The sequence below is a fragment of the Anser brachyrhynchus genome, assembly GCF_964034855.1.
Source record: "Anser brachyrhynchus genome assembly, chromosome: 2".
NCBI classification, from domain to species: domain Eukaryota; kingdom Metazoa; phylum Chordata; class Aves; order Anseriformes; family Anatidae; genus Anser; species Anser brachyrhynchus.
In genome coordinates, this window is record NC_137695.1 from 157,616,421 (window position 1) to 157,640,495 (window position 24,075).

The 24,075-nt window shown below is 47.2% G+C and overlaps 1 protein-coding gene across 8 annotated transcripts in view; it reads right to left on the reverse strand.

Annotated features, from left to right (window-relative positions):
• Nucleotides 1-24,075, reverse strand: part of SLC45A4 (solute carrier family 45 member 4) — an 82,061-nt gene that overhangs the window by 34,361 nt on the left and 23,625 nt on the right. The window contains exons 2-3 of one of the 8 annotated variants that reach the window (XM_080582114.1): nt 8,495-8,687; nt 5,459-5,685 (exon numbers count right to left, since the gene is read on the reverse strand). The exons of 2 other annotated variants lie outside the window; for them this stretch is intronic. The gene's annotated coding sequence lies outside the window, so the exon portion shown is untranslated. Of the gene's footprint in view, nt 1-541; nt 615-5,458; nt 5,686-8,494; nt 8,688-17,345; nt 17,579-19,073; nt 19,157-23,609; nt 23,663-24,075 lie in introns of those variants that run through there. 5 more of the 8 variants (XM_080582116.1, XM_080582115.1, XM_080582120.1 and 2 more) reach the window with 5 other exon arrangements.

A 24,075-nucleotide genomic window follows, 5' to 3' on the forward strand; every position in this document is an offset into this window, starting at 1 on the left:
ACACTGTTCTACACGTGCAGCAAGGGAACATCTTCTTGAGCGCTTCTCTTCTTCCAGCCAAAAGCATCTTTTTTTTTTTTGGTTTGGGTTTTTTTCTCCTCCCAGACTTCCCCAAATTACTTGAAGTCTCAGTTTCGGTCACCTCAGTAACAACTCACTCCTATAATTTCCTTTTGAGCTAGTCAAATCACGTGAGAGAAGTTAAAATAACCAAGTGCTATAGGTTATCTTACTTAAGTTTTAAGTTCCAATGTTTTAATCTACAAGTAATAAATACTTCACAACAAAAAGGTCTCAAGAAAGCATTTCTTCACCCATTCGGTACGAAAAGGAGGAGCTGAGATGCAGTGCCCAGGGTCACTGAATCGCGGCAAACACAGGAACTTGTTCAACTTCTTCGTAAGCTCCGTGTTTCCACAAAGCATTTTCTTTCCATCACTGTTTGGGTTTGCTACGTTCTGCGTGTGGCACAGTTCATTTGCCCTCTAATTAGCGGCGTGCTGAACTCGCAGCAGGAAGGAAAGGGATGGGATTCTCTTACCTTGCTCTAGTGTCTGAGGTTTCAGCTCGCTCCTCGAATAGCGATTAGTTTATCACAAATACGAAATCAAGCACTGCGTAATAAAAAAAACCAACAACACACCAAACAGCACCGCCACCAAAACACAACCACAGAGCACACACACGCTTATCATAACAGAAGGCCTGGGTGAATAAAACCTAGAGAGTACAGGTTCCAGGGCAGGAGCGATTATTTTAATTACAGTAATAAAACGCTTAATTGCTGGCAGGCAGGCAAAATTGCATTCAGCAGAATTTAATAAGTTTACATATCAGCTCTTACTACTTGGAAATCTCTCAGAACAAGCGCGTCGTGTTACAGGCTAAGGTCACTGATAACGCTCCTGTACTAGATGGCTTTAAAGCCCAGAGCTTTCTCTTAGGCTCAACGTCCCCTCGCGGCACCGTCCGGGAAGGATTTGACTCAGTTTCCCCCAAACACCTCTTTTACAAGGTAGTTGCAGGGCAGGAAGGCAGTTCATCATACCAGAACATTTCATACGATGCACTGGGGCTGCCTGAATAAGCAAGCAGGCTGACAGCGGGCTGGGAGCATTTGTCACCGGGATGGATAAAGAGGGAGGACAAAAGAGGAGGTCTGAGATTTAGGCTCTTAAGGGAGGGCTGGAGAAGTTCTGCTCGAAGCAGGAGACGATGGGGAGCGATCGGATAATTTCAGAGACAGGAATAATGGATGATGGATGGAGGCAGACTTTGAAGCTGTAATTGACACAGATAAAAAAGAGCAGTAGATTTTAAGCACGCCAGAAAAAGCGGTCGCAGTCTTCAAGTGCAGTAAGAGGGAGGCACAATGGACGGGTTTTATCTGAAGTAACACAGAATTGCCGGTCCATTATGCCAATTTTGTGGCGAGTGTAACGCTCGTCTCCCTGAGGCACTTTCATCTGACTCCAAGCGCACGTCTAGCACACGAGCTGGAGGGCAACAGCCTCTCTGGAAGGTCTTCCAGTCCTTGTGTAAGCCCTGGAGGCTGTGTTCAGGCTCATCTTACAGGCAGATTCTTTTCCCAAGCTCGTTTTGAATTTGGCAAGTTCGAACGGCGGCGTTCTTCCTTATCAAAAAGGCAGGCAAATTCATTTACCTGCTGGAAGTAAATATTACAGAAGCTTTTACGTAGCAAAGAACTCCAAATCTAGATTAAATGGCGTCTAAAGAGGAGTTGGATTAAAACAGTAAAGAGGGCACACTTCCATGTGTGTATCTAGCACAAATTTTTTTTTTATTTTCACCTTTGTTGGCCAGTAAAGCCAAAATTTAATTGACAACATAGTTTTGACTGTAGTTTTGGATATCAATGGGAATTTGTAATACAGCAAACTCCCTTTCCTCCTGAGGTTGAAAGGCTTCATTTTATAGAGAAAGAAACAGTCCTGTGATATTTTCCTTTCTAAAAATAATTTAAAAAGGTTAAAAATAAAGAGAAACGATGGATTAGGCTTATCTTTCACCTATCATTCAAGCAGTGCAGGTACATCAGGTCACGCAGCACCCAAAGTAACTTAAAAATGTGTGTTAGGAAGACGAGACCACGTACCCCATCTGCCACGCACTCTCAGTGTACTTTCCCTAACGCTTTAAAAGGCGTTTTCATGACTCACAAAGAGTAAGAAAGTAGAACAAAATGTCTCGGCCTGACAAAGGGGTTAATGTCGGGCACTGTACAGAGGCGGGGTACGAGCAGAAGCTTAAATGCAGAAATATGCACACTTGTAAAGCGTATATTGGAGGAGATTTGATGACACCAGCTCTTCTTCAACCTGACTGCATGCTTTACTTTGACCTCTGGCCCTCCTGCACATGGTACAAACAAGAAAGGGGAGGTTAACATCCCAGTGAATCAGGCAACTCCGAGAACTAACCTGCGAGCAAAATTTTACAAAAGCTGCTCAGATCTCCTCTAATCTGTTAAATCTGTACTCTCTCCCATCCAGGCATGAGTCGTAGCACGACGAGGCGAGGCACAGAACAGCACGTTACGAGCTTGACAAGGCGATCCCACCGTAATCCAGTGCCTCAAATAGGTCCTGCTCGCAGGCGGGTGAATCATCGAGGAAAATTACTGCCTTCTCTTGGGTTTCCAAAGAAGAGGAATAGTTATACGGGCCTTACTTGCGGCCCACGCAGTTCCGTGGTTTTGTTTTCTCGAATGACCACTAAGATAGGAGAAGCACCCTAGGTAATTACGCAACGCCTCGGGCAAATGACTTCTCTCACATTTCCCAGCGTTGGTGAGGACTCAGAGGTCGACCAGCAGTGTTTTCACATCCGTGACACCACCGTCTGGAGATCAGGTGATGGGCACTACACCCATCGGTCCCAAAATAGAGCATAAACGGGGGTTAACAGCAGTCCTGCCCGAATCTTTTAAGACCGAACTATTTTTAATACATGTTTCCAGATATCTCTTGCTTACAAGGAACAGGAATGTACTGTTCTACGAGCAACGAGATATTCTGAGCCAGTGCCAAAGCCTGTGACCTTAATTAAGCTACGATGCACGCAGCACATTTCAGGTGATCGCACACACACTTTATTAAGCAGCAATAAACCTCTGCCAGTAGATGCGGTTAAGTGGACACCACGAGAAAACTGAAATTGTGTGCACTAGTTACAGAGTCTTGAGGTCCTTAAGGGAAAAAGAAGCACGGCCTAAGAAAAATTCGAATGGGCACACTGAAAAGGATGGAAAATATTATAGTGTTCTGTGCAAACACCGTAATATCTGAAGGAATAAGCTGGGGGATGAGCCAAGGCAAACAACCCACTGCTCGTCCTCGCTTTCAAAGTGCCTTGCAATAACTTCAGCCACTGATCTCTCTCCAAGACCTGCCTCTTCCCTCATCCCTACTTGCCTTCCCATGTAAGCACGCAGGCTGATCAAAGCCTCCTCGTGTTGTTTGACAAATGGTAGCGAAGAGCTGCATTTTGCTACCCAGGACTTGTTTTCCAGTGATGCAGTACATGTCCTGTCTCAAACAAAGACTCTGCAGTTTATGAACTTTCATCTTCTTGACGCTGGAACAAAGGATGAAGGGATGCCTTGAGCCACCCTTGCATACCAATGGCCCCGTCTTTCCATTGTTCATCGGTAACTTCCCAGGGAAAACAGTTAAAAATCAGTTATTAGAGAATTTAATTCGGTTTTAATGTTTCTGGCCACAGCTGTCATTGAATCACTAGCAGATCCTAACGTAACATTGTGCATGACACCGAGAAAAGCAAGAAGAACAAAAAACCAAGGTAAGCATATTTCACAAAATATTCAAGTGTTTGACTCAAAAAAGAGCCCAGAAGCTGCCAGTCTAACAGGAGAAGCCTTCCTTCCTTCCAGCATCTTGCACGTTACCCTCCTTCACTTCTTCAAGGAGCACACCCCATGGACACACGCACTGCTAGCCACACTAATCAACCTGGGAATTATGTTAGGCTAGCAAGCCTCTAATTGCCCAGTCGTCCCATTTACTTGTCAAGTTGGTTTATGCTCCAGTTTCTAGTAACCTGGCCATCTCCTGAAAAGTTATCTCGAATGATTTAAGTACAGTTTTAATGTTAGCACTGGAAAGAAAGGCGTTCTGAGTGCATCTGGCTTTTCCTCAGACTAAATAAACGTTTGGCTGAACACTTCCACCTCTGTGCTGGAGACAAACATCATTTATTATTCCTTCTCTTGATTAAATGCAAAAAGGAGACTCGGTTCTGCTTCAGCATTTGACTGGCTTGCAGGATGATGCATTGTTTGGGCCTGTGCCTTTTTAAAGAGGAGAATGGCGTTTGTCCAAGGAAACTGCTGGCATTTGGAGCTCCAGTCCCCTACCACCCCAGCAGAGCAGCAGCGCGGTGCTGTGAAAGGGCAGCTACCAGAGGCTGTCCCTCACCCTTCTGCAACCACAGCTGTGCCACCTCACACGGACTTAATGCTTCTCAAAACATCAAAAACGGTTCCAGGAGAGGGATCCAGACGATTTCGTACCGAAACAGGTGGCTCCCTCACCGTCCCTGTGTTCTGTGGATCTGCCACAGGCCTGGTAGCCACCCCTGGGGTAGCAGCACGCAGCACGAACCTGAGCACAGCTTCACATTTACCAGCAATCCGTTCTGCTGGGACAGCCAGCTTCCCTAGCAAGGGAACTTTGGCTTTGCAACCTGCTGCTCTTGAAGGTATACGTAAAATACCCAGCCAGCCTCTCACACTGCTTCTGCTATAGGTTTCTCAATCACTTCGAGTTAGCATAAACAAGTACTTCCTCTAAAAGCAGCACTCTGTTCTTCCTTTTCTTCCTTACTCCCACCCCTTCCTGCACAACCCCACGAGCATTTATGAAGCTGGTCTAGGTTAAAAACCAACCTGACAAAAGCACAGCCAGGAAGATCAACGTATCTTTAACGGTCGGGTTGGTTTTACTCGGCTGCGTGGCTCAGTTTGGTTTTACGTGGCTGCGTGGCTCCACACCAACATATCAGGGGATGGGAGCAATGGGAGCAGCTAGAAGTAACACTCTGGGTTGTTCCCACCCAAACCCAGTGGGAAATTGCAGCTCCCAGGGAGCAAAGAGGCTGTCAGCAGATCCCTGCAGCGGCAAGGTCAAAAAGCAGACTCACCTGCTCAGCTCCACGCTCCTCCTCCTCGGAAGGAGGATCTTCAGCTGCCAGTGCCAGCATTTATTCTGCCTCGCAGTACTTGAGAGATGCAAGGCAGAATGCCACTCGCTTAGCCAACAGGCAGCTATTTTCTGCCCGGGTGTTTTGTGGCTCTGTTGCTAATTATTAGCAGCTGTTTATAGTAACAGAACTGGCCACAGGGGAAGTTTCTTTGGCCCATGCCGAGGCTCGAGCGTTCGGCCGTGGTAGGAGGATGAAAAGCAGCTAGAAAACATACCTGAATTTCTGACCCTGCTGGACAAACGCACTCAAGAGCTCTGCTGCAGTTGTGCAAGGGGGCCGGATCCTTCCATCGTCCTGCGCTGCTCCTTCGCAAACGTTCACAAGCAAAAATCCTGCACCTTTCTAGAAGCACCAGCGTGTAACCGAGTCACGAGGCCTTCGGTTCAAAAAGGCAGCAATTACAGCCCCGTGGCTGATTAAATTCCCATTAGGACTCCTCACCTAGTTAAATGCAAACACAGAAGGGTTTTCAGGCGCTGCTTTCTAAAAACAGAACTGCGCTAACCCTACCAGGAGGGGAAGGCTGGGCTTGTTCACCAATTTTTTTTAACGCAGTTACACCACATGTTACTTAACAGCCCCGTATGTGAGCAACACTTCTCCTGACACTGAAAGTCAACCTCTGATTTTACATTAAACAGGACTAACCTGTTCCGAATCGCGAAAAGCCTGCCAAAGGAAAAAGGTTAAGGCTAACTGGGTGCAATAAAGAACCGCGTTTGACATGTCCTAACATTTAATCCATCAGGCAGGTAATCAGAGGCATCGAATCCAAACAGCGTAAACTGGCTTGTTTTACAAGGAGATCGTGCCTAAGCAACCCTACAGCTGACACCGAGCGGAGACCGGGATGAGATCTGGAACAAGTTTGTGCTGAGAACTGAGATTGGGATAAGAAAAGGAAAAGGGAAAGGAAAAAGGAAAAGGGAAAGGAAAAGGGAAAGGAAAAGGCAAAGGGAAAGGGAAAGGAAAAGGCAAAGGGAAAGGGACAGGGGAAAGGAAAGGTGAAAAAGGAAAAAGAAAAGAAAAGAAAAATTAAAAGGAAAAATGAAAAAAGGAGAAAAGGAAAAAAGGAGAAAAGGAGAAAAGGAAAAAAGGAGAAAAGGAGAAAAGGAAAAAAGGAGAAAAGGAGAAAAGGAGAAAAGGAGAAAAGGAAAGAGGCCGTAACTTTTGGAAAATACACTTATCTAGGGAAAGCAAAGGGTTCTGGCAGCTCTCCCAGTTTTGAGGCCATACTCTGACATCCCCGACTCCCCCAAGAAACCCAGATGAAATAAGAGCGAAAGTGTGTGTGGCTTCATCTTGAAAGGGTTCAGGATTAATTATCGCACCCTTTCCTTGGTATGTATACAAAATGCCAGAAATTATTAAAACCTGACCTAAATGAGTGCCCGACTCCAGCCCTGCCGGTAGTAAACCTAAAAAAACGAAGGGAAGCACGGCTTTTTACGAAGTTGCTGAACCAATTCTGGGAAGCCATCTTTTCAAAAAGGATCCAGAATTTAATGCGAGACAGACTTTATTCGGTGGATTGGATATTATACTGCTCCCTGAAGGCACAGCCTGTTACTAATATTAGATCAGATTACATTGTTAAATCACTGCTGCTGCTGTTTTTACTAGGAAATACTTCATTTTCTTAAACAGGGGAGGTACCATTATCTGATTAAACTTCCTTTTGGCTTTACCGCTAAAAGCAAACAAACAAACAAACCAGAAAAAAAATACTTCGTGTGTGCTCCTGTTAGCCTGAAGTGTATTAATAGCGATATATTAAACAAGTACACTGCTAAGAAGGCATGGGCACAAATAATAACAGAGAAACCTTCCGAACTAGTGGGAAACTTGAAGCAATTTCACGCAAAACCATGCCTTAATCTTGGATCTCCAAGTGGCAGGATCTACCCTCAAAATTAGATGAAGGTTAAGGGCAAGACAGCAAGCACTGAGCGCATTCAGAAGTGAAAAATAACAGTTTGGTCATCAGAAACTCGCTGGGATGGAGATCCCTCCATCAAACACGGTGTTGTGCAAATCATGCCGCTGTGAAAATGCGAACTTTAATGAAGGAAAAGCATTAATTTGGTCCGGTAAGCCCAGGCAAACTTTGGCGTGGGGTAAGTATGGTCCAGCCCAAGTGGAACGATCCCCAAGTTTTAAACCACGCCGAACACGAGAGTTATCTTCCATCGGAGCAGAACTGATTCATCCCCCTCTGTCTCAACGAGGCAGGGCAGTGGAGGAAAACAACCGTAAGGCTATCATCAGGGAACATCTCGATATGTCGCTGAGTGGATTAACTGGAGCAACCTTACCTTCCTGCAGAGGGCAGGACGGTGTCCAACCCAGCACGGCTGGTGGCGCGAGTGCAAATCCTAACTATCAGGGCATCGTTGCCACCAGCATTTTCTCGCAAGGTCTTTGGCCAGGGCTGTCCTCCTGCTTGCAGCGTGGGAAATGAATTACATCAGCGCAACCACTGGCAAATTACTCCCCAGAACGAGCGATACTTTCTACAAGAGGCTGAGACTAGTGTTTTGCATGAATATTCATCCATCAGAAACAGTCGAGCCGGACTGGCAATGGCAGATATTCCCTGCAGATGTTACTGCACCTACGGTGAAGGGCACAATACTGCCTTTATTTTCGTGCACTGGCATTTGAGCTAATTGTACTCGTTGCTCTGCAAACTCACAGGCTGTACCAACTGGATTCTTCAGGCAGTAAATGCTTAAGAAACCCAAATACTGCCAGAAGATGTATCAGACAATTACAGAAGCTATTCAACAGATCAAGACAAAAAAGAACAGAGCATAGATCTTCCTAAGTTGCCTTCCCCTAGCATATCATTAACATCTGCAAAGTCTAATTCATTGGAATTATCTCCAATTAGCAGTCCCTAAATGCATTACCATCATTCAGACTCAGAAAGCTCTGTTAAAGTTGAGCTTTTGAAAGCATCCACAGAGTTTTGTCCACCCTCCAACGAAGATGGAGAAGTTTCGTTCTGGCTACGTTTTCCTAAATCTGAGGAAATAATTACTCCCTCGGAGGAAAAGTGAAACAACTCAGAAGAGAGTTTCTCACATTTCAGATCCTCCGAAGAGGTTGTAAACAACTAAATATAACCGCCCATATCATCTCGCACTGCGTATTATCATTTTGCCTTTTTCAAATGAACTCACAGACCAAACTGGTACATTTTCACTGCGATAGGCTGGTAATTCAGAAGGAACTGTTTAAATCGTACCTGGAACCTGCAGTTGGAGCCAGCACTGATTCAGCACGACTGCTAGAAACAGTCTGCCTCTCGTCAGTGTAAATAAATAATGCCTTCCCTTCTGCCTCGTCCTCACCCCAAAATGTTTGCATAGGTTCCTTTCATCAAGGGCTGCTAGATCATTTTACTTGCCCCACGTGAAGCAAAGCTGACTGCTCTTACACTGAAAGAAAAGAATAAAGGTATTTTAACAGGGATTTTATTTCTTCCTGACACCTTCAGCATCTCCCCTCTGAAACACCAGTGGCCTGAACCAAGTTTTGAGGACGCGCACTCCACCAAAAGCACAGCTACATCACTTGAGCAGATTCCTGCTCTGCTTTCTCAGACCGTCCCGAACACCAGACGTGTTTATGTTCACTGCCATAAAGGGCAGCTATTCCATTTTGTTTCTGAACGATTTAAATAAACATTTTAACTGTCCTAGCAGCGATGCGTAGGCGGTATATTTTAAGTAAGGCATAAGATAAAGGACCAATATTCTGAGTCCCTTCTTAGCGCCGATAATTAATCGAATTAATAAATCTTAAGAATACCAGAAGAAGGCTGTCCTGCCCATAAAATGGATTAATCAGTGCTTAGAAGGGTTGCACGACCACGCTGATTTCAGACCACATCTCCAGCACCTAGGAACACTGTAAGAACTTCCACCAACAGTATTTTAATATTCAATTTTAAGAAAAATTGTATGTGAAATATACCACTTCAGAATTACACTTTCTAGGAGCTTGCGAACAGACAACATTTTGGCCAATACGATGCATTTACAAACCATCTGTTTTAGACAAATTTACTGCAAGTCACAGGATTTAGACAGCTGGTTTATAAGCAGCCCAGCAGAGAGCTGGTGGCCGCGTTTAAGAGCAGCTTGCTACCAGCATATTTTGATTTTCAACTACGAACAAATGCTATTCCAGTCGTGGCTTTTGCCAAGCCCTGACCCCGTTAGCAGTGGCGAGATAAGACATTTACCGACACGCACGCTGCAATAATAAGAGGCTTGGCAGTTGGATGCAATGCATAAAGACCTGCTAGCGGGGAAATATTTGGGGTATGCAGACCTCTTCCACTTGTGACTTTGCAGAGCTACGAAACACTTGGCAAAGGCTGGTCAGATTTTGGCGTTTTTACCTAATTTGGGAATAACTGTCGGCCACTCTCCCCTTAGAGGATGCACAAGTTTCAGCCTCCACGTCGCTTTAAGCAGCAGACATCCAGACCCCCATGGGATGAGACTTGTGGTTGAGGTGCTCCTATGGTCTGCTGTTGTACTGGTGCAATCACTAGGGCAGATCTCAGCTGACGGTCACCTTCGGCAGGTAAAAATCAAAGTACATCTACCTCCCAGGCGGGGTTTAGTCCTGTCACTTTCAATTTGATTGTGCTCTCCCAGCAAATGCTGATTGAAAAGCACCTAGTCTCTTACAAGTATGTCTCCTGGAGTTTACTATCAGATATGTACCCTAGAATTACCTAAAACATCCTCAGGGAATCAGTCTTATGCAAACTAAAGCATCTTTTCTCGAACGTTCACGAGTAAAAAATACAGTTGTGTAGTTTCTATTGGATTATTCAGGTTTCTTCTAGGAGTTTCTTTGCATAAAAGAGGTCTTTGAGGTCAACAGGTCATAGCCAACGTGAATTCACTTGTAAAACTCACAGGGACTGCACTTGAGTCATTTTCTAGACGCAGGGTTGCTGGCATAAAGAACATGGAAATGAGAAGTTCGGCCTCTGCAAGCACGACTGATTGTTTAGAAAACAAAGCTAATCTAGTGGTTGCTTCTTTATGCACAGCTAATTGCATACCAGCTCGAGTGCCCTTCCAGTTCGTTCTCAGAGGCAGAATGAATTTGTGGTCAGATAATATCACGAATGCTTCTGGAGGTGGGCAGAGCCGCTTTAAAACTTGCAGGCACTGAAAGCAGCACACAGGGAAAGCAAGCAGGATCACCAGGGAAATGCTAAAATTTCAGCACACAAAAGCAAGGCAATAAAGTGCAACAGCTGACTTTCCAGGTTATCCTACCAGTTATCTAATATCCTCAGAAATGCATCGGCTCCCCTATACAGAGATGCATTCAAAAGAGTCAGGTCGAGCAACAATTTTATTCATTGGCACCCTGGATAGAGCCTGAAGTCTCAAAGCAAGTGGGAAACTCAGTTGTGAGAAGGGGAGAGAAGCAGTAACCTAACCTCTCTGATCTCCCTTATCACTCCTCTGATCACTTCACCTCTTGGTGGCTTCCACTTGCTATAATATGCTGATTTTCCATTCAAAATCAACTCGGTGGTAATCTTCCAGGAGATGACAACCACCCACACGTAAAAAATGGCAGCAGCCTGAGCAAGGAGCAGCACAAATCGCATGCAGAGGACACACAGAGGATGATGTGAGCGCAGGTGTGCCTGGTTGAAGCTGCCAGGCATTTCTGCCCAGGTCGGTTTCAGAAAGGGATGCCTTATTTCTGTGGTACAGAGGAAATCATGGGCTTACATCTGCGGGGGAAACCAGCAGGACAGTCGTTATTCCTAGAACAAAGGAATGTGCTGAAGCTGCAAAACCAAAGCCAATTACCTGGATGAATACTGAATATTACCTACTCTCAGCTTTTCAAAAGAGTTTTGGGTCTTCAGCCTATTTCTTTAAAGGACTGTTCTACTTTTAACCGAGTATTTTCTCTTATCAGTTTATTCTGGTACAAGATAGTGGCTTGGCTTCCAACCCAGTTCCAATGAAAACAGTTAACACTTGCAGGATTCCTTTCTCCAGCATCTGAACCAGCTAAGTGCATTTACACAACACGAAGTTGAGACGGGACAGAACATTTTTCCTCGAATTATTTCACTGTGTTGGGCCTGCTTACCAACTGTTTACGGGACGCTTATACAAAGAAGTTTGATGGAATTATTATTAAGGAACAATTTTGCTAAGTTTATACGTATACACTTAGCTACGTCGTTGCTTTGGTGTTCACAGAGCAGACCGAGCTGTTACCTCGATACGGTGATGTGCATGTGCTAAGTATAGAACGTGTCACAACTGCTGAAAGCATAGGGCTATTAAAAGCGGGCATCAAACCAAAGAAGTGAGTGAGCTTTGAGTGACCGGCAGAGATCACAGAACAGGTCTGGGTTGGAAGGGACCTTGAAAATTATCGAATTCCAGCCCCCTGCCGTGGGCAGGGACACCTCCCACCAGCCCAGGTTGCCCAAAGCCCCATCCAGCCTGGCCTTGGGCACCTCCAGGGATGGGGCATCCACAGCTTCTCTGGGCAGCCTGTGCCAGGGCCTCACCACCCTCTGAGTGAAGAATTTCTTCCTTATATCTAACTTAAATCTACCTAAATCTTTTAGTTTACCCCTTGTCCTACCCAGGTCAGACTGTGGTGATGTTAATTTTGCCTACAATTTCTTAAAAAACCCTCTTACAAGTGCTTTGGCATTTTGGATAGCCTGCCATAGGCCTTCTCAGGTTTGTTAGACTTTTAGAACTGATCCTAAACAAGAAGGATTGCCTGAATTTGGTCACTTGAGGTTTTCCACAGACAGTCCTATTCAGAAACACAGGAAAGGTTCATTAAACTAGCACTGATGAAGGATTTCACCGGCCTTTCTAGAACAGTATACCAACTTCCACATCTTTTGCTAGGAGGCGTGGCTGACTCCACGAAAGTATTTCTAACGAGGATTTCAGGAGTTTTCCCTGTGCTGGTCCAGAAGTATCAGTTATTGCACTGAATTATTGAACAGATCTGCAAGAACTGCAGAGGCCAGTCTGAAATTAAAAACGAAAAACCAGCAAGTGTTTATTCAAACGCTCTTCGTGCCAGCATAGTTCACTGAAGAAGGGATCACAGATTTTTCAAGGTCTGTGGGTTACAGCAGAGAAGTGGAACCCAAGCGAGTCTCCTGTTGAAAACAGATACTCCTGCTTTTGTCCTAGCGTGCTCCTGGAGGCGAGGATCACCTCATGTGACTAATGACTCCTCGTCCAGTAAAACAACATTCGTCTCGAATGCTTCAGTGCCCGAAGCACGCCGTACCTAAACAGATGCCAGCCAACTAGAAAAAGCCAGGGGGAGAGCCAGGAGACATGACTAAGGCGGAAGGGCACGGAATTATTCTCCTCGTTTAAACAAAGGCTTGACCATAAGATTCAAATGCGAAGTGTGTTGAAAAAGCAGCACTAAGCGATCCCTTCTTCGGAGAAGAGGAAATTGGCCTAAGCTGCGACCAGGAAGATTACAGCACATTCTCCACGTGCTGTCGGTATCAGAAGTGTTATTATCTCTCATGAGAAAGGCAGAGCAGGTTTACTCCTTCCTTACCACACTTGTTGATAGCTTTCTTGTGGCTCTGCAAGCCGAGATTGCTCCTCGCAATCCTTACCCATCCAGTTGTGAGGACACACAACTGCCTTCCTACCAGCTGCAAAGGCGCAGGCTTTCCCCTCGCGCTGCATGCTGCAGCTGCGTGCCTCGATATTTAACACAAGGAAATCCAAAAATTCTTCAGTCCTTAGCTTGTGGACGAGAAAGTACGGTTAGTATTCGACTAGCAAAGATCTTAAAGTTGACGAAAGTTACTGGTCAGCACACGGAGGTATTTGACATTTTAGGTCTTAGTCACTCGTCAAACCGAGGAAAGCCCTCAGGGTGAAGAATTTCATGGCCGTTCAAGCTTATTTTAACAAAAAAGTAGCTTGTCCTTCTGGACTATTTTATTTTGGCAGCTTCACTGAGAACTCCGCTTAGTCATTTTACTTTTCCAATTACAGTACCAGCTTATGCAATAAACCGATGTGTTTACTGTTTGAACAATGACCTGCCAGATTTCGGGGAGGACTAAGATTTGACTGAAGCAATGCGCAGTTACGCATAACATATACTCAAACGTTTTAGGCTTTAAGAGCCTAAATAGACTTGAAATTTCCTAATGCTGCTTTGTAGAGCAGCCAAAATTTAATAGACAAAACAGGGGCACCACTTCCCTGTTATCTCCTTGAAGTGAGAGGCATTTATCATCCTGTAATAACTTTTTGCTCTTCTAGAAGAAATTTTTTTTTAAGTTGGACACCCTTCTGCTATCTGGAAAAAAGGGGGCAGCTCTGAAGAAGTACAAGTCATCGTACAGAACGACAAATAGTTCAAAAGGTTACTTCATTTTGGTTTAAATTTTTAAGACAGAAGATACTTCGATTCCCAAGCCATGGTGCTGCATTAACAGCTATGATGTGACACGTTACTGCCCTGAGCTCGTGTTTCGGTTTTCAGTCAAGTTGCAGTGAGCTTGGGGTAGCTTAATTGGAGTAGAGAGGCAGAGGATAACAAGTTATGGGTTTAAGAGGGGAAAAAAATAAGTAGCATTGACAGGATGGGTGCTTTACTGGTGACATCCAGCAAGAAAATTCATACGTTGTCCGTAAAGTTCTTCTGACTTTTACAAGCTCTGGTTGCTCTGAGTGCAGATAGCCCAGAAGACTTTTGGATAGGGGAAAGCCTTAGCTCACCTTCTTTTGAGGCCCCAGGCAGCTTGCCCTCGTCTTACCACTCATACACAAAGCCTGGAGAAACAGGGTGAAAATAAAGCGTGCCATTGCGCCCTGTATTTTCCTGATGGAAGAATTCTTGTCCTATAACGATAAGCTTCAGTCAGGCTCAGACCTTCACTCACAGGGAGTACAAAACTTTGCAAGCGTTATCAGCTTTCGAAACGTGGAACTAAAATTAGCAGAGACAGGAGCTTTACGGGTTCAGCATGCCATGACGACTTCCAGAGAAGAGGAGAGTGCCCTCAGCACAACCAAAACAGACTCTGGTTTATTCAGGGATAGACGCTGGGAACAACCAGCCATCTGGGTAGGGATTTCAGTGACCTGAGCCCGGATTTCTTCGCTGTATGGAAAATAAACTGAACACATGCATGTGCCTTCTGGCACGCTTTATTATTAAACGTGATCAGTTCAAGGAATGGGCCAAACCCAAGGAACTCAAGCACACTAAAAAGGCTCCTTTGTTCTCCCTGCTACAAGCTAGTGATACGATCTACACATCAGTAAGAAGATGAAGTTAATGTTTGCAAAGTGAAAAGAGTTTTTGGAAACAGCATTTGTTTCTCTAGAGGGCTACCAAACCAAGAGCTGGTGTTATTTATTGACCACAGTCAGTACATCCTAGCTCAAAGCTGGACTGGAATAGTCCGTCCTCTTCAGATTATGATAAAGCATCTCCATTTACAAAAGTGATTCTAACTGTGAAGTGACTAAGGAAAACATTAAGGTAATTAGGGCCTCCTTTATTAGGAATTACAGGCGCACAGTCTTGCCGCACAGCACTGTTCCAAACAAATCTCTGAAAGCCTTCAGACTCATCTTTCCTGACACAATGTTTGCGGCTCTCCTTCTGCATAACCTTGGAAGCAATCCTGTGCGTGTACGAGGGAAGTAAGAAGAGAAATACCCCCTTGGTTCTTTGCTTCATCTCCTCAATGCACTATTGTGTTGGCCCTAAAAAGCTTTTGCCACCCTAGGCATTTTTGGGAACAGCTTCTGAGCTGTCGCCGACTGGGATAAAGAGCGAGGAATTAGCTCTGGAGATCACAAACAATCTGGGTTAGCTTCCAAGGGAAAGAAAGGTAAGGGTTTGCACAGCAAAGTCAGAGACCTAAATTAATTTCAACGAGCTTTCCAGAAATACAGTCATCTTTGCTCGTTAAAGGAGTCATTAATTCTAGCCTGCCAACATAAATTAACTGACCAGCGATGCCTTTTACTGCAGCAGGCTTTTCTAGCAGCTGTCAGTACAGGTTTGCGTGTACCGGTCCCACCAAGGTGCACAAAACTCCTTATGTAGGCAGCTTTCCAGAGCCTGTCTATTTCTCATCTGTCTCGGCCACCTCCTTCTCCCCCGGGACGATCTGAAAGGCACTGCTCGGGGCCGTGTCAGCTTTGAAACATCCTATAATGACCGGCGGCAGAGATGTAGCCTGTCTCCTGCCCAGGAAGCTAACGTCACATCGGCTGCTCGAGTCTAGAAGAAAGCACAGCCATCACTTCGCTCATCGTTACAGGGTTAAAACCAATTCACATCGACTTCGATTTGACAGAACCAGCAGAAATGCCAGTTAGTTTTGGCAAAGTCATCCTCCGGCATCTTTTGGAGGATCCCCCAGCTGTATCCCCAATCCTCCACCTTCGCCTTTGCTTGGAATTCAGAAGGAAGCAGATGGGGCTTTGCTGTCACACCACCAAGCTGCACAGCGAGGGAGCTGAGCCTCGGGATGGCCACAGGCTGAGCGGAGGGCCTTGCACATGAAGCAGCTGCCAGGATAAGTCCCAGGTTATTCAGGATAAGCACCAGGTTATTCACTCCGGCCACATGGAAGAGAAACGCAGCTCTGAAAATCCCAAACCCCTGGGCAAATACTTCCCGCTTGCTGGTTAGCCCTACCCAGGGCTCTCAGTTCTTGAAGTTTTTTGTGGTGCAAAACACCAGACTGCAGCAGCTCCCTGCCATTAGCAGCAGCTGCGCCTACCATTTGGTGGGATTCAGCTGATTTCAGAAGTGTTGGCAGCCCCACAGCCGTGCTTCGCATCCCGTTAGATCGCTAACGGTGACACTTGTCTGTCACTCTGAGCGCATCCTCCCCACACACACACCGCGAGCAAAACTCTTCGTGTAACAGATCCGAAGAGTGCCAGGCTTCCCCTGCACAGTCAGCAGCTCCCTTCTGTGTCTAACCTTGTCAGAAAGATTAGGAATGAATATCTAACAAACTACACGCTCAAATATATGTATAATTAGAGATTTATTCACTGGTCTGAAAGCCTTCTCTTTTCAACTCCCCACTCTTTCCTGGGGGGTTGAAAGGGTGGCAACATCAGGCTTAAATCTTTGTAGATGCAAAAACGATTTAAACAGCTTTAGTCTTAGTTGCTAGCACCTTACAGAGCTATAATTTGTCCTGTGATGCTAACAAGTTGATGAAGAAAAGTTTTGGGCTCTTGCTTGCTTTATCAGATAGGGTGGGGTCAAGAAGTTTCCAGCCTTGGCTTCTTGGTTTGTTCTCAATCTAGGTTTTAAAAAAACTTAATTCACTCAAAGTCAAGAATCGGCCAGCATTCTTATTTGAAAAGATGTTGCAATTACCCAGAAAGTTATAATAAGGGAAGTTATTTAATCCCTGCATCAATGGGGAGCAAGAACACGAAGCACTTTAATGGCCCTTGCATAACCACCAGGTAAGGAATTAGAAAGGATGCTGGGCAGCCACTGAAGCAAAAAAATAAAGAACTGGCTTTCATTTAATATTTGCCACTGGCAGGCTTCCTCTCGTTTTCCAAGTTAGGGGTGGATGCAATATTAATGAACTGCAGGCTGCCACTGGAGATAAACAACGGTGTGGCTTTCATCTGCCCATACTTCCACCCTGACCACGCTCCTTGAACCTGCGGGCAGGCAGCACATCGCGCCGCGCCGAAGGACGTAAACACATCGATGTCAGACTCCACCCTGAGGATTAAAGGCTAGGGAGCTATGACGAGCGCCCCCCTAGATCACTTATCTTTAGTTCAGAATTATTTTTCCCCCCTAGATTAAGCTGTACTGCAAATGGTTAACGCAGAACTGCAGCAGCTTCCTCACCCCATTTCGCAGGAACACCACGTTACTCGGTCTCTCCATGTAACGCTAAAGCCTCATTCCCCGCTCACTGGAAGAATTTGCCTTCCGTAAGCTATGCTGGGTGTTAAGTCTCAGCCCAGTAATTGCCACAGAGGGACTTAAAAGCTTTCTCAGATGTTTGACCAAGGGCCACTTACCAGCCTGGAGCTGTCAGAGGGAAAGCCTCTACAACTTGAGAGATCCGTGCAGGCCGTCAGGGACGCATCAGCTGTTAAAATCCTAGCAGGCAGAACGAGGTTACGATCCACAATCGAGGCAGTTCGTTGTCAGCTCAGTGACGGATCCCATCAGATACTCAGAAATACCTACACAGGCTCCTTCCAGAGCCGCCCAGACAAGGAGCCTGTTGACCAAAAGCTTCTGAAAGAGCCTGAAGTTCAGGGAACAGTGTGGCTATTATTGTCCCAGTGATAAATCTCGGCATTAATTACAATCAGTTATTCAGTAACCAGCCCTAACACAGAACTGGGGCTGATTTCTTTAGAGGGTGTTAATTTAGGAGCCTAGTTAATGAGGAAAAGAAAGCTGCTAAGCGCAGCTCCAGGAAATGCTGTGCAGCGTTGGGCTGCTGGAATGAACCAAGAGATTGTGGACTGATGAACCTGAGTTCCAGCGGTTTGCAATTAAAAAAAGGTATTTTTTTTTTCCAAGTTTGCTAAATGAACAGGCATTGGGCGTCTGTGGAAGGTGCAGGCATAGTAATTACTGGATGGGAACCCAAACCTTTTTATTGCACAGCTTATCCAGGGGCTACTGGAGAACACAGCAAAGGCCACAGCTTTTATCTAGTGCTCCACTCCAGCCCATATGCTTACAAAGAAGACGAGATCCTGCTAGTACTATAGGGTCAAAAGGCATCCCAAATTGTCACGCAAACAGCTCATCTGGTTCAGTGGGTTTCTAGAGGGACCTCAAGGCTGGAGAGGCAGGCTCACGAGAGCCTCAAAGTCCAACAAGGAGAAGCGTGAAGTCCTGCACCGAGGGGGGAACAACCCCAGGACGTGCTGGGGCCACCCAGCTGGGAATTAGCTCTGCAGGAGGGGACCTGGGGTCCTGGTGGGCACCACGCTGAACGTGAGCCAGCAAGGTGCTGAGCAGGGTAAGGGTACTTCATAGGTGGCTGAGCACTGGCACAGGTTGTCCAGAGGGGTTGTGGGGTCTCCTTCTTGGAGGAAATTCAAAAGCCACCAGGATGTGGTCCTGGGCACCCTGCTGGAGCAGGGGCTGGAGCAGATGGCCCCAGAGGTCCCTTCCCACCCCAAGCAGCCTGGGAACGCCATTTCTCCAGCAGCTACCCGCAATATCTGTAGGAGCACGAAGGGTGCAGATCACCGTCAGGCCCTTCTTTTTCTCAGCTCACTGAAGAAGTGAAGTGCTTTGACTTAAGCTGTGATGACCAATGCGAACGGCAGCCTGAGCCATGCAAGTGCCACGATGCTGGAAACAACCAGGGTAACTCCCGCACCAAGAAGCGTAACCCTTCTCCCTCTCTACACGTTCGTTAGAAGCAGAACAAGAGCCAAGAAAACACAAGAACAAGCCTACATCAAGTGTCAGTTCACCCAGCTACATTTCAGACGGCGAGCAGGACATGCGTGCGAGATGTGTCAGCGTTAAAGCTAGCCGTGCATTTGTTTTGGGTTATTTTTTGAGCTCCTGGGAATTAGCTGGCCGGCCACACTGCTCCGAGGAGCAACAGTTCACACTGCCAAATCACTCCCCGGGGAGCGCCCAGGGCCAGGCTGCACAGGCCAGCGTCCTTGCTCAGATATTCCCCTCGTAAAAGGGGAGAAGTATTTTTACCCTGCACGCACGCCTTCTCCCGCCCCACTAAAAGAAAATAAAATAAATCCCTGTCTCATTACCTGGAAGCAGAAAGCCAGCACTGAGACTTCGCTCGTCTCGTCAACTCATTTCTAGGCCCCGCTGACTGACAGGCAAGCTGCGGGTTAAACAGCGGACAGATAAAGCGTATTCTAGCAGATCGCTCGCCGCATGCAAGCGATGCTCGGAAATTAAGTGGCACAGAAATCTGACGGCGCTGCAGTCCCCGCTCCCCGGGGTAAGGCACCACTCCCTGGCCGCCGTCCAGGAAGAGCGATCGCATCCCCAAGGCCAGGAGGCAGGAGCTAAGCATGACGTGTTTTTGTCCGAAGAGAGCTGCGGGATCGGCCCCCACTGAGATCATTTATTTATCTGGCACTGAAGGGCGATAACGGCTTGTTTTCGAGCCTCCAAAATAAATGAAGTATGCTGCATGCAGAAGCAGCGCGGGCCAGCCAGCGGAGGACTGAAAATATGCAGGGTCAGCATAACGCTGGTTTCAATTTCAGTTAGGAAAACATCAGAGCTCTCATTTAAAACAAGATGAGGAACTGGGCTCTCTGCTCTAAGATCACCAGCCTTGCGAGCCCAGAACACCACTTCAGAGACACTTTATCAAAACAATTCGGGGGCGACGCTTTCCTCTTGCTGTTTACACACCGCTAAGATTTTTAAAAGCGCCTTCGGTTTGTTCTTTAGGGCCAAGAAGAGCTGTTTGCCTCCTGTCTTTCCATGCCTTGCTACCCGAGTAGCAACAAATACCTGAATTTTGGTTTTGGAAGGTCTCTTCCCACAGCTGGGGAGCCCCAGATTTGTCAGTCCTCACACAAGGGAGACAGTCACACCTCACAGCATCAAGCCAGCTGAAGGGGACGGTTCAATATTAACAGTGCACACGATGGAAGTGCTGGAAAGCGAGTCTCCCCCAGCTTGAACTGCATTTTTTAAGTTTTATTACTGTGTTGAGACAAGCTTCCCGTCACCCCCACCTCGAGGTTTGTGCTCGAGCAGAGCACACGCCAGGAGAGCGAGCCCGAGGTCAGCAGCGGCTCCCACGCCAAACCAAATTATTACCAAACGATAGCCTGGCGTCCCGGCCAAGAACTAGTTCGATGAGAAAACCTGGCTGCTTATCCCGAGCTGTTACAACAACAAATGCCAGCTATGCTCTAAATGACCTCCCAGCCCTTGGGAACACCAACACGAGGGGGCTTTGGCTAAGCCACTGCATGCCAGGGCACAAAATCTCTCAAGGGATTGCTGTGACGCCCAAAATTCAGCTTTTAACTTGATGCAACTTTTAAGCTGAGATTGGATAGGACGAACTCAGCTCTTTTCAATGCAGAGTATTTTATTCCCCACACCCCCAGAGGAGAGGACCACGATACAGGAGCATAACAGAATAACCCCTTCATTGAGGATACCACTAACTGTTGAGCTTGAGGGTTCAAGAGCCGCTCAGTCCCAGCTGGAGGACGGAATATCCTGCACCAGCCGAAGTTTTGGGCGGTTACTGCACACGCCGTGAGCAGGGCTGCGACCCAAATGCAAGATGTGTGGGCAGCTGATAAGCTGCTGCCTGTAAAGCGGTCATCTGACCAGCAGTAGCTTACTGCGAGCACGTGAAGTCCTCAGCTCACAGCACGCACCTCCCCAGCTCCAGCGCCTGCTTCCAGCTCCCTTCCTGGGCTGGCCGGGGCAGCCCATCTGGAGGGCGAGTTCCCAAAACGAAGCCCCAGCCCCACACGTGGGGTCCCTCGTGCTGGCTGCAGATGTTCCGCTTCAGCTTTTTGGCAGCTGGAGTTGCCAGAACCGCTCGCATTTTGTGTTTCTGTGTGACGTACGAGTTCCCTGCTAGGAGGTTCATTGATTAAGACGGTTACTCGGTAGGAGCAACGCTGCTGAAGCAGAGTATTGTTTCGAGCGCTAATATCTGCTCAGCGCTGGTAAATTCAGCCAAGTGACAGCCACCGCACTCGCTGCGGCCAAGTTCACCGCTGCTGAATGAAAGCTGTCTCGTGAGGCTGGCAGAACGCTGCACACCGAGGGACTGGGAGTCCTGGCAGAAGAAATTATCAGTTTAAGCCTTCTCTAGTGGAAAGAGGAGCGCAGGAGGCTATACCACCACCAAAAGGTGCTCTGTTGACTCTTCTGCCTATAGCAGAAGCAGGGCACAGCCTGGGGCTTCGCAAACCACACAGGTGAAGGTCACGGGAGCGACCCTTTGAGACCCAAAAGCAGCGCAGCAGTTTTTCATGCCCTCAGTTACTCTGCTAGCCGCTAACACTCCCCCCTCCCCATCACCCAGCAGCCTTGCTGCATCCACAGCGGCTCTCCTGGCAGACCAGCCGGCGAGCCCCGCTTCAATTCAAGTAGCTCTGCCTCTTTTCCGCAGGCTTTTACACCAACCATCTGGTTAAAGTCAGCCCGAACCACAAGCGAAGCTTTTTTTTTTCCCCTTTTTAAATCTGAAACGCGATGACACCCCTGCGAGCGCGCTCTTGCCCAACACAAGCTGCTTGATCATTCAGCGCAAGTGTTTCGGGGTGGGCTGCTGTTAGCGGCACCAGACCGCTAGCTAAGCCCCGAAAGAGCCGCCAGCCGCTGCTTCGCATGGTGGGAGACGTGCAGGATTTCACCCAGCGCGGAAGCAGAGGTGCCAGCAGTACGCGCAAGCAGCCGGCTAGCGGCTCCAGGAATTGAAGCTTGAAGCCACGACGCGTCCCACTGAGAACGACGGCAGGATTTGAAGACGGAGCTAGACAAAAAATCAGCGTAGGAACTGTTTATGACTTAAATTAGCGTCTGCTGGAAGCACAGCAGTGTTGGAAGCAGTTCTGTCCACGGCTCTGCTCACTTCACGGCAGCTAGGTCGGCTGCCAGCAGCTCCCACCTAGGCACAAACATGTTTCCTAAGCTGCGTTGCCAACCGAACGTTTTGACATCAAGGCTTTTTCGATACTCAGCTGCAGTTTCGCTAAGGAAACACTGCCCAACGTTCCTATTCTCCCAGCTTTTAGGAACGGCCCGCTGAAAAACAAGTTCATACAGGGATAGCGGCGGAGTCCACACATTCCAGCCTCAGCAGACAAGCAGAGCCATATTAAATTACCAAGGCCTTACTTTTTAGCTGTCACTGAAGCCAAGACCGGAGTGAGTTTAAAGGTAATTAACCTCTGAGGTCACAGACTCGCGAGACGGGTCCAAATTCAGCCTCTAAGCTCCTCGGAGCCCGTCCTAGAAGAAAGGCAGTTGCTTCAACTTACGAATTTTGTCATAACGTGACACAGAAGCAGGAAGTTCAACAGCTAAGTCTAAGCGCCACTAATAAAGGATATCTACAGGATACGCTGCACTGCTTTCAGCTGGCAAGGGAGGATGTAGGTGTTAAGGGTACAGAAACTGAACTGCTCAGAACATCTCAGCTCTGAGTTTTGCTTTCGACTGTGAGGAGCCCCCCCAGCACCCAAACGAGACCACAGCAGCAGACGCTGCTCACTCCCCTGAAAAACCCACTCCTGCAGGAACCTGCTGCTTTTTGGGAGTCAGCACGTTACACAAGAGCGTTATCTATAGGAACACACGCTTTCAGTTTTACTGAAAATGCCTCGGTTGTACAGAATTAAGCATAAGACCTGCTATCGTTTCCTCACCCAGTGAGGCACGAGCCAACTCATGAGCTGGCCTCCAACATCACAAGGAGCTAGCCCAAAACATACGTTCACCGATCCCATCCTCTACATCACGGAAATGGAGTTATTTTGTTGTGGTAACTCCCTTAAATGCCCAATTTTGTACATACAGGAGTGAAGCTCTCACTTCCAAGCCACTGCCTTTGACAGAGAGGAGCTCGTAGTGATGTCCAAGAGCACCTCAGACAGACCTGGATGCAGTTTGAGCAGCTTATGACAGCATTACCTTTCCAAGCCTAAGGTGAAAAGGTACTTCTGGAAGCATTTATAGCCAGAGTGTCAACTAAATACCTTAATCTGTCACCCGAAACTGCTCTTCCTTCTTTAGGAAAGGAGCACTTAGGCCTGCTGAACATTTCATCAATCCAGTATAATCATTAAACAAACCAAATGAGGAAAACCTTATCTTTTACAATCCTGGTATGGGGGGTGGAAAAGCAGGCACGAGCTACGCAGGTTCAGCATTTAAGCAGCAGAAGTGTCAGAGCGATCACATCATCAAGCACGCCTGCCAGATATTTACAGAAAAGCTCGAGTCCTACAGGGAAACAGCGAGTATCCACCAACTCTTTGAGCTCAAGTGCCAGCTCAAGCCGTATTCCCTTAAATATTTCAGTAGCACTGCCTGATCCGAGGCAGCAGAACATGACGCAGATCGTATTGGAGCAGCTCTTACAGAGCAAGAAAGAAACACACTGTAACAGAGAGATTTCTTCCCATGAATCCCCCAAACACCACGGTTATCCCTCTGTGCATCTAGTAACACACCACCCTTCTGAGCAAAATCACCTCCTCCGTCCAACCTCCACCACCCTGCAGTGTCTCTTCTCGCCCTTCCCACTCGCAATTAGCTGCGGGAGCCAAGCTCCAGCCACATTGACTCACCCGCTGCATCCAGTCGGAGCCCTGGCTGGGTCTCTTCCTGCCCTACGCACAAACTAAAGGATGCCAGCCTTTACAGGACCCACCACGGTGGAAAACCGCCCCAAAGGGAGGGTATTTTTCAAGGTCAAACCCAATTTTAGCACAGCTAGCAGGTGCAGAACGAGGGCAGCTCGGAGCTGCAAATCACCGATAACGATCTCGAGGAAAACTGCAGCTTTCGGTGGAGATTTACGAGTTAAGTGCAAAGTAATTTCTTCTTCCTTCCCCCCAGGACTCTCCAGTCACCACAGCAGCCTAGGTTAGCCCTCACTGTTTGGTGGTGCATGCCGAGATCAGCTTACAGATTAAACATGGAATTATTCCAATGGCAGACTAGTCAAGTTTAATAGCCCGAAAGGCTAAGCTGATTTCCATCTTTGGTCCCTTGTCTCCCAGCAGAATCCCACGGCCACCTCTTTTCGTCCCG